The sequence below is a fragment of the Hylobates moloch genome, unplaced genomic scaffold (genome assembly GCF_009828535.3).
Source record: "Hylobates moloch isolate HMO894 unplaced genomic scaffold, HMol_V3 SCAFFOLD_23, whole genome shotgun sequence".
NCBI classification, from domain to species: domain Eukaryota; kingdom Metazoa; phylum Chordata; class Mammalia; order Primates; family Hylobatidae; genus Hylobates; species Hylobates moloch.
The window spans coordinates 31,458,742-31,472,167 of record NW_026652298.1 but is presented as its reverse complement, the minus strand read 5'-3'; the positions used below and the strand labels follow the sequence as shown (position 1 = coordinate 31,472,167).

General features: G+C 45.7%; 1 pseudogene; it reads right to left on the bottom strand.

Annotated features, from left to right (window-relative positions):
• Positions 1–366: 366 nt before the first annotated feature.
• On the bottom strand, positions 367–1,757 carry LOC116462744 (rho GTPase-activating protein 21-like; annotated as a pseudogene).
• Positions 1,758–13,426: the final 11,669 nt, after the last annotated feature.

Genomic DNA, 13,426 nt, shown 5'->3' with positions numbered 1-13,426 from the left:
TGGCACCCTAAAAAACAAATGTATTTTTATGATGAAGCACTTCTGTTTGTGATGAAACTAAAAGAACAAATTTGCTGCACACTAATGCCAGCGATTTTCTTCAGTGACTTGGGGTATATTCTATGTAGTAAGTTGCAACAAATGCCTCGCTCATTTGTATATGACTATCCGATACATTTTTAAATATATACATATGTTCTTCTGGCTGTAGCAATGCACTGTAAAGCTATTTTACGTGCAAAATGATGAAACCAGCCCAAATGAAGGCTGCATAATAACAATTCTGGTACAAGAAAATATTGACAGAGTTACTGGAACGTGTAACAGTAGCTTTTTACTTGCTAGAGTGGACATAACCCCACTAATTTAAAGACAGGGATGAAATTGTGATTTATTGCCTGGGGTTTCAGACAGTTTATGAGGTTGGGCATTGGCTGCAGAACTAGCATTTTTGCTCACGTTCTGGAAGCTTTCTCCGTTTATTTCGTCAGGTGACAGCGGTGATATGGAAAGAAGGGGCCTGTTTGTTGAAGCCAAGGTGCTGGAAGAACTGCCTGTGTCGCACTGACAAGCCAAAGGTGTGTCGGTCGTGGCTATTTCTCGTGCCCTTGGGTTCTCTGTCTGGGGATCTCCGCTTTCCCCTCTGCTAAGGTCAGAGGTGCTCGTGTGTAGGCATTTCCTGGCCAGCCAGTCTGAGATGGAAAGGTCCTGGGCTGAGCATTTTGGTTTTAACCGGTTTAGAGCTGAAAGTTCAGATTCTTTCTCCCAACTCTGCTCATGTGCTTTCCAAAAATTCAAAACGCTGATTTCAGTAGCATCTCTGTGCCCTCCTAGCGTGTGTCTGCGCCGGGTGCTTTTCTTTTTAGCAGTCTCGGCATTCGCTTTGTGATTGCCTACTCCAAACACATCATCCGCAGGGGCTCTGGGTCTCAGTTTTAACCGATCTGCTGTTTTCGTTTTCCATGTGGGTTCCTGTTTTTCGGATTCACCTCTGGTGGGTGTCAGTAAACTCCCAGTTGACTTTCCTTTTTTCATAACATCAAACAGTTTAGTTAATGAAGGTGTTTCTTTCTCGTTCTTGGCATCTCCTAGACTTCCACTGTCTGACTTGAATCTAGCTGATTTTTTCCTGGAGAGAATATGACATTCGATGAGTTTATGGGAACTGAAGAGCTGTCTCCGGCTATCTCAACTTGATGTTAAACTTCCCTCGGTGCAACTTACTTCACTTCATTCAGAATTTCTCCAGCTGCTCTTAGTCACTTTTTGCAGTTTTCCTCTGAAGTCAAAGCTGTGGGGAAAATGGGAAACTCGCTCTCGCTGTCGGTTTCCACAGGCCGCCCTTCGCTGATCACTTCGCTTCTCTCGTCGTCTGCCTCGTCCCCCTTGCTCTCTGCCACTGTTGCACCTCAGGGCTCAGTCTCCTGGAGTTCAGGCTGGTCATGTATGTAGCAGACGATGTGGTGGAATAATCTGAGGTGATGGTGCTGACGTTGGCCAAAAACTCACTATGTTTTGTTTCTATGCCCTGCTGAGTTTCTTTTAACAGTTTTATTGAGGTATAATTCCCATACCATACAACTCATCCATTAAGAGTGTACAATTCAATGGCTTTTTTTCTTTTCTTTCTTTTTTTGGAGACAGTCTCACTCTATCACCCAGGCTGGAGTGCAGCGGCGCGATCTCGGCTCACTGCAACCTCCACCTCCTGGGTTCAAGCAATTCTCCACCTCACCTCCGAGTAGCTGGACCACCATGTCTGCTAACTTTTCAAATTTGTTTATAGCGATGAGGTCTCCCTGTGTTGCCCAGACTGGTCTAGAACTCCTGGGCTCAAGTCATCATTTCACCTCAGCCTCCCAAAGTGCTGGAATTACAGGTGTGAGCCACTGTGCCCGGCCACTGGCTTTTAGTATACAAATAAAGTTGTCCAAGCTTCACCACAGTCAATTTTAGAATATCTTTCTTTTTTTCTTTTTCTTTTTATAGAGAGAGGGTCTCACTTTGTTGGCCAGGCTAGAGTACAGTGGTGTGATCACAGCTCACTGCAGCCTCCAACTCCTGGACTCCTGCCTCAGCCTCCCACGTAGCTGGGACTGCAGGAGTGCACTACCATGCTCAGCTAATTTTATATTTGTAGAGATGGGGGTCTCATTATGTTTCCCAGGCTGATCTCCAACTCCTGGTCTCAAATGATCCTCTTACCTCAGCCTCCCAAAGCGCTGGGATTACAGGTGTGAGTCACCATGCCCAGCTCCCTTTGTACCTTTTGAGAAACTGGCAGGCTATTTTCCAAAGCTTCACTCTATCCAAAAAAAGTACATTTTTAAAACAATAGCATAACATATATAAAGTGCAAAATCATAAATGTACAACTCAATGCATTTTCACAAACTGAACACCCCCGGAGATCCAGCATCCAGACCAAGAAACAGGATGTTTGCAGCCCCCAGAAGCCCCTGTGGGGGTCAGTCACTTCCAGCCACTCCCCTGCCAGAGGAACCATTGTCCTGCCTCCTAATAGCACAGTTTCTGTTTCCTTTCTGGATTTTAAATATTCTCCAGGTTAGGCACGATGCCTCACACCTGTAATCCCAGCACGTTGGGAGGCCAAAGTGGGAAGATTGCTTGAGCCCATGGGTTTGAAACCAGCCTGGGAAACAGAGTGAGACCTCGTCTCTACAAAAAATTAAAAAATTAGCTGGGCTTGGTGGTGCATGTCTATAGTCCCAGCTACTTGGGAGGCTGAGACAGGAGGTTCACGTGAGCCCAGGAGTTCAAGGCTATAGTGGGCTATGATGATGCCACTACACTCCAGCCTGGGCGACAAAGTGAGATGCTGTCTGTAAAAATAAAAAATAATTATATATAAATATAATAAATAAATAAAATAAATGAGTATTCTCCATTCCTGGTGAGGGGTGGAGGCTGGCAGGAGGGCCAGGCTGAGGACGTCAGAAGAGAAACCTTATTCCCAGATCCTAGAAGGAGAGAGGCACCCCAGCGAAGCGTGGGGGCTGGGGCCTTTGGGGCTTCCTCCTCACAGCCCCTTGCACCTTCCCACCTGCTGGGAATTTTAGGGGGTTTCCAGAGGCTGCAGAACCAGGAAAATATTTTCTAGAGTCCCTGAGTTTGGTGTGACCACAGGCAGCCTGAAACCGAAAGCCAGGCCTTGGGACTGGGCAGCTGCTTCCCTTGGCTGGGATTTAAGCACAGGCCAGACACACATGAGGCCTTCAGAGCCATCCTGCCAGCCGTATGACCCAACAGGCAGGGTCATGCATGTCTTTGTCTGACATTAGAACCCACCTGGAGAGCCCCTGTGTCTTAGGTGTGTCCTGAGACCTAAGCTGGAAGTTCAGAGCACATTGCCCAGAAGAAGTGAGACATTTTCGATTTTTTTTTTTTTAATTTGGAAACAGGGTCTTGCGGTGTCACCCAGGCTGGAGTGCAGTGGCGCAATCTTGGCTCACTGCAGCCTTGACCTCCTGGGCTCAAGCGATCCTTCCGCTTCTCAGTCCCGCGAGTAGCTGGGACCACAGTAGTACACCACCACATCCAGCTAATTTTTGTATTTTTTGTAGAGATGGGGTTTTGCCGAGTTTCCCAGGGTGGTCTCAAACTCCTGGGCTCAAGTGATCCGCCCACCTCAGCCTCCTAAAGTGCCGGGATTACAGGCATGAGCCATCGCACCCAGCCTTGGAATGTTTTAAGGGACAGTCATGACAAGACTATTGCTGATGCCACGAGAAGCCCCCAGGAAGCAGGATGTGCTGGCTAGCTTCTGTTGCCTCCAGAGGGGCTCCCCTCCCTTCTCTTCCCTTCCCCACCTGCCGTCTGCACAGGCGCTGACCATAACAGCCCCAGTCAGCAGGCAGCTGTGGTGCCCACCACCCACAGGCTCCCATTGGCCAATGCGGGGCCCAGACAGGATATTGGAAGGTGGAGGAGAATGAGCATGCTGTTTTTATACCTCTGGCTCTGTCCATCAAAGATAAACAGAGCCCACCACTAGCTAATGCACTGAAGAAGATTTCATTCAGTAAAACCATTGCAACAGGGAAGAGAGACCAGCATGAACTGAACCCAATTTCCCCAAAATGAAATGCTGGAGACTTGTTATTTTTTTTGAAACAGGGTCTCTCTGTCACCCATGCTGAAGTGTAGTGGCACGATCATAGCTCACTGCAGCCTCGACCTCTCAGGCTCAAGCGATCCTCAGCCACCAGAGTAGCTGGGACTACAGATGCACACCACCGTGTCTGCTAATTTTTAGAATTTTTTTTTGTAGAGACGAGGTCTCTCTGTGTTGCCCAGGCTGGTCTGGAACTCCTGGACTCAAGCCATCCTCTCACCTCGGCCTCCCAAAGTGCTGGGGCTGCAGGTGTGAGCCACCACCCCGGGCGTCCCTGCCTCCATCTTCACATGGCCTTCTCCTCTCTCTCCTGTGTCTCAAATCTACCTCTACTTTCCTTATAGGGACACAAGTCGTTGGATTTTGACCTGTGTCAAATCTACATCAAGGATGATCTCATCTTGAGATTCTTAATGAAATCTGCAAATATTCTATTTCGAATTAAGTTTGCTCATGTATGGAGAGTTAGGACTTGAACTTTTTTTTTTTTTTTTGGTAGAAATTAGGGCTCTTTATGTTGCCCAGGTGGGTCTTGAACTCCTGGGCTCAAGCCGCCCTCCCACTTCCACCTTTCAAAGTGCTGGGATTACAGGTGAGAGCCACCCGGCCACAGACATTTTCTTTTCTTTTCTTTTCTTTTCATTTCTTTTCTTTTCTTTTGTTTCTTTCTTTCTTTCTTTCCTTTTTTGGAGATGGAGTCTCGCTCTGTCTTCCAGGCTGGAGTGCACTGGTGCCATCTCAGCTTACTGCAACCCCTGCCTCCCAGGTTCAAGCGATTCTTCTGCCTCAGCCTCAGTAGCTAGGATTACAGGCTTGCACTACCATGCCCAGTTAATTTTTGTACTTTTGTATTTTAGTATTTTTGTATTTTGTAATTTTGTATTTTAGTAGAGACGGGGTTTCACCATGTTGGCCAGGCTGGTCTGGAACTCCTAAGCTCAAGTGATCCACCCCCTCAGCCTCCCAAAGTGCTGGGATTACAGGCATGAGCCACTGTACCTGGCCACAGACACATATTTTTTAGGGACACAATTTAACTCACTGCATTCTACCTGCCTCCATCTTTTCTCATCATTCTGCTTTCTATACAGGGCAACAGAAGCCTGGGTAGGTACGCAAGACTGGTGAGGCCTCTATGAATGAGTATCCAGACAACTGACTAAAAGAGTTTAGGGATTCTCTAAAAAGAGAAGTGAGAAGACAGAAGGGAAGAAGACATCAAAGAAATAAAGCCAGAAATTTTCCTGGAACGGAAGAATACAGAGCGGTAGATGAATGGTGGTTCTTTCAATATCTTGTTCCGATGAATGGATGGGAAGGCACCCTGATGAAAACAGGTTTGGCAGTCACGTGGGGTGGAAGATGAAAAGTAGTTCTTAGCCTTTCCACAAGTAGCTTCTTAGTAGGTATAAACTCACACACCATCAGGAGAATTGAGGCCATGTCGATGAGTAAAGCAGGCATGTGCAAGGCGATAAGGAGGAGTGGAAATTGTGTCCACATTGGAAACAATCCGTGATGTAAAAGGACGTTCCCTTTGCATCAGTCTGCTCAGCCTGCCGTATTAAAGTACCATGGACTGGGTGGCTTCAGCAATAAAAAGGTTTATTTTCTGGCTGGGTGCAGCGGCTCATGCCTGTAATCCAGCAGTTTGGAAGGCTGAAGCAGGAGGAACACTTGAGGCCAGGAGTTTAAGACTAGCCTGGGCAACATAGCATGACCTCCATCTCTATTTTATTTCTTTTGAGACAGTCTCACTCTGTTGCCCATGCTGGAGTGCAGTGGCGCAATCTCACCTCACTGCAACCTCTGCCTCCCGGGTTCAAGAGATTCTCCTTGGCCGGGTGCGGTGGCTCACGCTTGTAATCCCAGCACTTTGGGATGCCAAGGCGGGCAGATCACGAGGTCAGGAGATCGAGACCACAGTGAAACCCCGGCTCTACTAAAAATACAAAAAAAATTAGCCGGGTGTGGTGGCGGGCCCCTGTCGTCCCAGCTACTTGGAGAGGCTGAGGCAGGAGAATGTCATGAACCCGGGAGGCAGATCTTGCAGTGAGCCGAGATTGCGCCACTGCACTCCAGCCTGGGTGACACAGCGAGACTCCATTTCAAAAAAAAAAAAAAAAAAAAAAAAAAAAAAAGAGATTCTCCTGCCTCAGCCTCCCGAGTAGCTGGGACTACAGGTGCCTGCCACCACACCCGGCTAATTTTTGTATTTTTAGTAGAGACAGGGTTTCACTATGTGGCCAGGATAGACTCTGTCTCTTGATCTCATGATCTGCCTGCCTTGGCCTCCCTAAGTGCTGGGATTACAGGCGTGAGCCACCTCGCCTGGCCCCTAATGACCTCATTTTAACCTGATGTCCTTGTTGAAGAGTTGGTCTCCAATTACTGTCACATTCTGAGGCGCTAGGTTTTAGGACTTCACCATATGAATAGGGATGGGGGACTCAATTCAGCCCCTAACACCTTCTGTGAAGACATTTCCCTTCACATCGAGAATAATTCATGTTGAGCCTGGGCAACATAGCATGACCCTATCTCTACAAAAATTTTTTTAAAAATTAGGTGGGTGTGGTGGTACATGACTGTAGTCCCAGCTACACAGGAAGCGGCAGGATCGTTTGGGCCCAGGAGTTCAAGACTGCAGTGAGCTATAATCATGCCACTGCACTCCAGCCTAGATGACAGAGTGAAACCCTGTTCCTAATAAATGAATAAATAAAAATACTTCATTTTGCATGCCAACCACTCTTGTCCACCCTTCCACCCCACCACCGACACACACACACACACACACACACACAGAGAGAGAGAGAGAGAGAGAGAGAATCGCAGTTTGTAGGCTCTTAGCAACACGTTCGTTGATTGAAGAATGGTGGACATTGATTGAAGTTGGTTCCCGCATGGGCGGAATCTGGCTTTGCAGGAGTTCGGGGAATCTGTCCCCTGCACAGTTCAAATTTGGAGAAACAGATTAATTTACTTACTTGGAAAAGAGAACTTACCCCTGTGGTTTCTCTGTCTTGGGAGGAAGTTCCATGAATAAACAACCAACTTGTTTTTGAAATACTTTCTACCCAAATACTTTGAATACTTAGAAAGATCCCCTAGGTGATGCTTGAGTTGGGGACACAATTTCTGCAACTGGGTCAGCCTAAGGCAGCCGCTCAACCCTCTCGCCTTTCTTAGGTCTTCCTTGGGGTCTGCAGAGGATCATGGTGCACATTGTTACCCTCTCTGGAGGGGGCAGCTCCCTATAAGCATTCATTGAATGTCTGCTGAATGCAGAATCTTTTGGTGGTAGGAGAGAGGGGGAAAGAGAAGGCATAGGAGTTTGTGGTAGGCTGGAAGGTGAACCCTGGCTTAGCCCTTGAATTCTAACAATGGTTTTTGCCATTTTGTGCTGTGAGATCATGAACAAGTGACTTTGCCACTCTGAGTCTCAGTTTTCCTGTCTGCAAAATGAGGATGTGCCTGCCCACATTGTGGGATGTGCATTCCCCATATTGCAGGATTGCTGGGTGATTCAAGTGTGAAATCCTACATGAGCATGCTTGCAAAAGTCACAAAGCCCTGGGAAGCAGAGTATTGTCATTGTTGTTGGGTGAAACCAGAAATCGGAGAATGATTCAAAATTCACATGTGAGAGGAATGCCGTTGGGCGCAAAGTGGAATATTAGAAAAGGAATCTCTAAAGGATGGGGGGAAGTAGCACAGAAAGGCAGGAAGTGTGGCTTGATTTCCTGCTGGCTGCTGTGAGCTGCACAAATTGTTCTAGTCTTGTGTGCTTTGGGCTCCTCATAATAAAATGGAGATCAAAACGTCTACCTTGCCGGGTCATTTCCAGACAATAATAGTAATAAATTGGCCAGGTGCAGTGGCTCTCACCTGTAATCCCAGCATTTTGGGATGCTGAGGTGGATGAATCCCTTGAGCCCAGGGGCTTAAGACCAAACCAGACAGCATAGCAAGGCCTCATATGTACCAAAAACGCAAAAATTATCCAGGTATGGTGGCATGTGCCTGTAGTCCCAGCTACTTGGGAGGCTGAGGTGGGAGGATCACTTGAGCCCAGGAGGCAGAGTCTGCAGTATGGGGAGATCACACTACTGTACTCCAGCCTGGGCGACACAGTGAGACTCTGCCTCAAAAAAAAATAGTAATAAATACTAATATGTAGTGGACACTTACTGTGTACTGGGCACTGGTGCTTCATAAACCATGTCTCCTTTAGGTGCCACAGAAACCCTAAGAAGTAGGAGTTTATTTCTGCTTCCATTTCACAGATATGGGCTCAGAGAAGTCAACTAACTTGACCAAGGTCACGCAGTTTTTGAGAGGCTCCCCAGTATGTGCTATTTGATCTGTGAAAACTCTTGCAAGATGTCGAGCTTCCAGTGAAGCTTCAACGTTGTCAGCAACTGCAAATGCTGGGGACAAGGAGAATACAGAACTGGTGAGCAGTGGGTGGATTAATCTGAGAAACCTTCCCAGAAGAAGCTGATGTAAAGTTGCGTTGTGAAGTGGATTAGGATTATTGAGTTCCTGGAGGAGGTCTAGAACAGTGACTGGCATGTGTAAGTCAAGGGCATACAGATGGTATTTAAAGACATGGGACTGGATGGATTGCCCAAGAAGTGAATGTGGCTAGAAAAGAGAAGAGAAGGCTGGACGCAGCGGCTCACACCTGTAATCCCAGCACTTTGGGAGGCCGAGGTGAGAGGATCGCTTGAGCCCAGGAATTTGAGACCAGCCTGGCCAACACGGTGAAACCCCGTCTCTACTAAAGATACAAACATTAGCCAAGTGTGGTGGCACATGCCTGTAATCCCAGCTACTCAGGAGGCTGACACAGGAGAATCGCTTGAACCCAGGAGACAGTGTTTGCTCGAAATACTCATTTGCTTGAAATTGAGCCACTGCAGACCAGCATAACCAACATGGAGAAACCACGTCTCTAATAAAAATACAAAATTAGCCGGGCGTGGTGGCACATGCCTGTAATCCCAGCTACTCAGGAGGCTGAGGCAGGAGAATCGCTTGAATCCAGGAGGCGGAGGTTGCAGTGAGCCAAGATCGTGCCATTGCACTCCAGCCTAGGCAACAAGAGTGAAACTCCAGCTAAAAAAAAAGAGAGAGAGAGAGAGAGAAGAGGTTGAGAATAGAGCTTTGGTACGCTCTAATTTGAGAAGTGGAGGTGATGAGGGGGAAATACAGGAGGAGAAGCAACCCCAAGTTGGAAAAACATTTCAAGGAGTGAGCGGTAGACCATGGCAAATGCTGATGGCTTTTCATGTTAGATGTGGCAACAGTAACCTTGACGAGAGCTATTTGGGAGAGAGGTAGGAGTGAAAGCCTGATTGAAGGAGGTTTAACAGAGAATGGGACTAAGCACAGTGGCTCATGCCTGTAATCCCAGCATTTTGAGAGGCTGAGGCAGAAGGATCACTTCAGCCCAGGAGTTTAAGACCAGCCTGAGCAACATAGGGAGACCTTATCTCTAAAAAATAAAAATAAATTAGCCAGGCAGAACTTACCTCTAAATAGGGAGACCTAAATAAATAGATGTGTGCCACTGTGCCTGGCTAATTTATTTTTATTTTTTAGAGATAAGGTCTCCCTATTTATTTAGGTCTCCAGTGAGACCTTATGGCTAAAAAATAAAAATAAATTAGCCAGGCATGGTGGCACATACCTGTGGTCCCAGTTACATGGGAGACTGAAGTGAGACTGCTTGAACGTGGGAGGTCAAGGTTGCAGTGAGCCGTGATTGTGCCATTGTACTCCAGCCCGGGCAACAGAACAAGACACTGTCTCAGAAAAAAAAAAAAAAAAAAAAAGAAGGAAGGAAAGGAAGAAAAAAAGAGAAAAGAGAAGAATCCGAGAAAGAGGAGTATAGGTAATGCTTTCAAGGAGTCTGGCTGTAAAGGTAGCAAAAAACTGGAGCTGGGCTGGAGGAGGATGTGCAGGAACCCAATCCCCCAGAGAGGTGCCTTCTCCTGCTGGCCGTCTCTAGCACCCTGGCCTACCCTCTACATGGTATCCTGCATGGACTTGACACCAAATATTTGTAAAATGAGTAGTGATTATAGTAGCCACACCTCTCATCAGTCTCCTCATCCCCACAAGGTTGCTAGGAGGCTGAAAGTAAAGCAAAAAATAGCTAAGAAATCTCCCTGTAAAGTGAGGTTCATTCTTCCTTTGCATGCTAATCATCATCTTCATTGCTAATGCGATTTCTTTTTGTTTCAAGAGATTTGGCTTCATGGTCACATGCTATAGCTGGGAGTGTGAAAGCAGGTACAACCTTTTGGGTGGATGTGTTAGCCCGTTTTGTGCTACTCTAACAGAACACCTGAAATTGGGAAATTTACAAAGAAAAGAAGTTTATTTAGCTTGTAGTTCTGCAGGCTGGGACGTTCAAGGGCACGACACTAGCTTCTGGTGAGAGCTTTTATCTTGCAACATATCATGGCAGAGAAGGTCAAATGGGAAACAGACGCATGCAAAGAGGCAAAACCCAAAGGTGTCCTGGCTTTGTAACAACCCACTCTCAAAGGAACTAATTCATCCCCATGAGAATCCAGACTCCCAGAGCCCACTTATTACTGCACTACTAGTACCAAGCCATTTGTGGGGGATCCATCCCCATGACCCAAACACCTCCCACTAGGCCCCACCTCCCAACACCACCACATTGGACGTCAAATTTAAACATGAGTTCTGGTGAAGACAAACACACCATATCCAAACCATAGCAGTGGGCAAGTTGGCAATAGATGTCAACAGCTAGGTAGTCAAATGTATATGACCATTGCAACATTGTTTGTAACAAACCAGATCAATGTCCATGTCCATCATTAAAAGGAATTGGTTAAATAAACAATGATATATTCATTCTGTGCAATATTGTAGAGCCATTAAAAGGAATAAAGGAAGTAAATACACAAAACAAAAAAGGAATGAAGCAGATTTGCATTCACGGACATAGAAAGGGGTCCAAAATACATTACATGAAACATTTGAGAGTCAAGTTGCATAACAGCATGATTACAGAATGATATTTAAAGATTTCCCTAGATTGCCTCTAGAAAGAGAGACTATGTATGGACAGCTGGATTTATTTCTTATAAGTTTCAGGGAGAAGAAAGGAGGAAAGGACAGTGTAGGGAATAATATTCTCACTTTGAAGATGGAGTTGTTCTTTTCCAGGGGACCAAAGCCAACTCTGAAACCACCTCCTAGAATCTGAGGCTGAGCAGCATGGGGAAGAGTTTATTCTTTTTTTCTTTTCTGAGACAGAGTCTCTCTCTGTTGCCCAGGCTGGAGTGCAAGGGCATGATCTTGGCTCACTGCAACCTCTGCCTCCCGGGTTCAAGCAATTCTCCTACCTCAGCCTCCCAAGCAGCTGGGAATACAGGCGTGTGCCACCACGACCAGCTAATTTTTTGGATTTTTAGTAGAGACAGGGTTTCTCCATGTTGGCCAGCCTGGTCTCGAACTACTGACCTCAGGTGATCCGTCTCGGTCTCCCAAAGGGCTGGAATTACAGGCAGGAGCCACCGCATCCAGCCTCTACAGGAAGAATCGATTCTTATCTACAAGTCGCTTTCCAGGTGCCCATGGAGGTGACTTCACCCAAAACTGGGTTTTCCCAAACATACCAACCCTGAAATTCCCCAAGCCCTCCTCGCTGATTCAGGGGGTAGGAGAGGTAAGTGGACAAACACCATCTGCTAAGTTAGAAGGCAGAATCATAGCAGGTAAATCCTTCCAGCAGGGTTTCCATAACCTGTAGCAAATGTTGTTACCATGGAAACCCAAACCATATCCACCATTAGAGGAGAAGCCATAGGCACTGTTCTTCCCAGGGTTTAACTAGGCCAAGACCAAATCAGAGGCTTCATTCATTCATTCATTCATTCATTCATTACAAGGGGTTTAAATCTAATGCCAGCCCCTATGATGGGCATTGGGAACATGAAGGTCAATAAGACCCATTCCCACCCATTAAGGAGCTCACAGTCCCAAGAGGCGAAGGTAGGCAGTTAAATAAGTAATTATAATTCCATGAAAAGACTTAGTGAAAATCCAAGTATTCATTATCTGGCCCCCACCCTTCATCCATAATAAATTTTAATAACGTTTTAATAAAGTATCTGGTCATCGGTAAGTTTAATTTTCCAGTTTAGGTCTCATGCATTTCATTTCCACGTTTCCTTAGGCCTTTCTTGACTGTGAGTTATTTTTATGTTTTTAACTTTTTGTTTTGAAATAACTATAGACTCAAGTGACCTTCCAAAAAGAGTGTCAGGTGGTATTGTGTATCTTTCACCCAGCTCTTCCCAACTGGAACATCTCCCATAACTACAGTGCATTACTAGCACCAGGAAACTGACATCAGTCCAATAGAATTAACTAGACTCCAGACCAGCAGAACCTTCCTTTTTGAACCCTAGTCTGGCTCTGACCATCGTATCAACACCCTCTTTCAGTCCGTCTGTCTCTGAGTGTATGTGATCATCTGCAAAGTGAAGCTGCCATCCTTGCCAAATTACAGAATTTCCTGAAGTCAGTGTAAATGATGCACCCACAAAGATATCAACAAATGAGCATCTGGTAGGCTTAGGCTAAGAAACAACTGAGGAAGAGGAAATTTACAAGAAGACGCACAGGTGCTTAAAACAGATAATTTCATTATGAAAAGACAAAGAAAGACCCGTTAGGAAACTAGTGGTACTTTTGAACGTTTTTGCAAAAATGACTTCCTTTCTGTGTGATCACGGCATGAAACTTGCAGAAAACAGTCATATCCTGTGTTCCAACAAATTTTTTATCAGAAAATGATGCCTAAAAGAAAAAATATACATCACTCCTGGCTTCATACTCTGTTCATTCTAAAAATTAGTAAAGTTTTGCAATTATAATTTCATTAGCTAAAGACAGAATTATATCTACAAATTTTAGTTTCATTTAGTTTCATTTTTAAGGTAGAGTCTCAATCAAATAATCAAATCCTTTTTCCCCTCAATATTTACTATGAAATTTTAGTCCCATTCTGACTAGATTTGCTTTTACCTGACTTTCTCTGGCACTAATGATCCTTGAAGATAAAAAAATCCCCTGCCAAGGTATTATAGGGCAAAGGACACAATAACCAGTTCTGCAGGAAGGTGAGCGAAGCCTTCCACCAAGTAACATTTGGGCTGGGTATTGAAGGATGTGTAGGAGTTCACCAAGGGAAAATGACGGGGAAATCTGTGCAGTTACAGAATAGTGTGTCAGAGG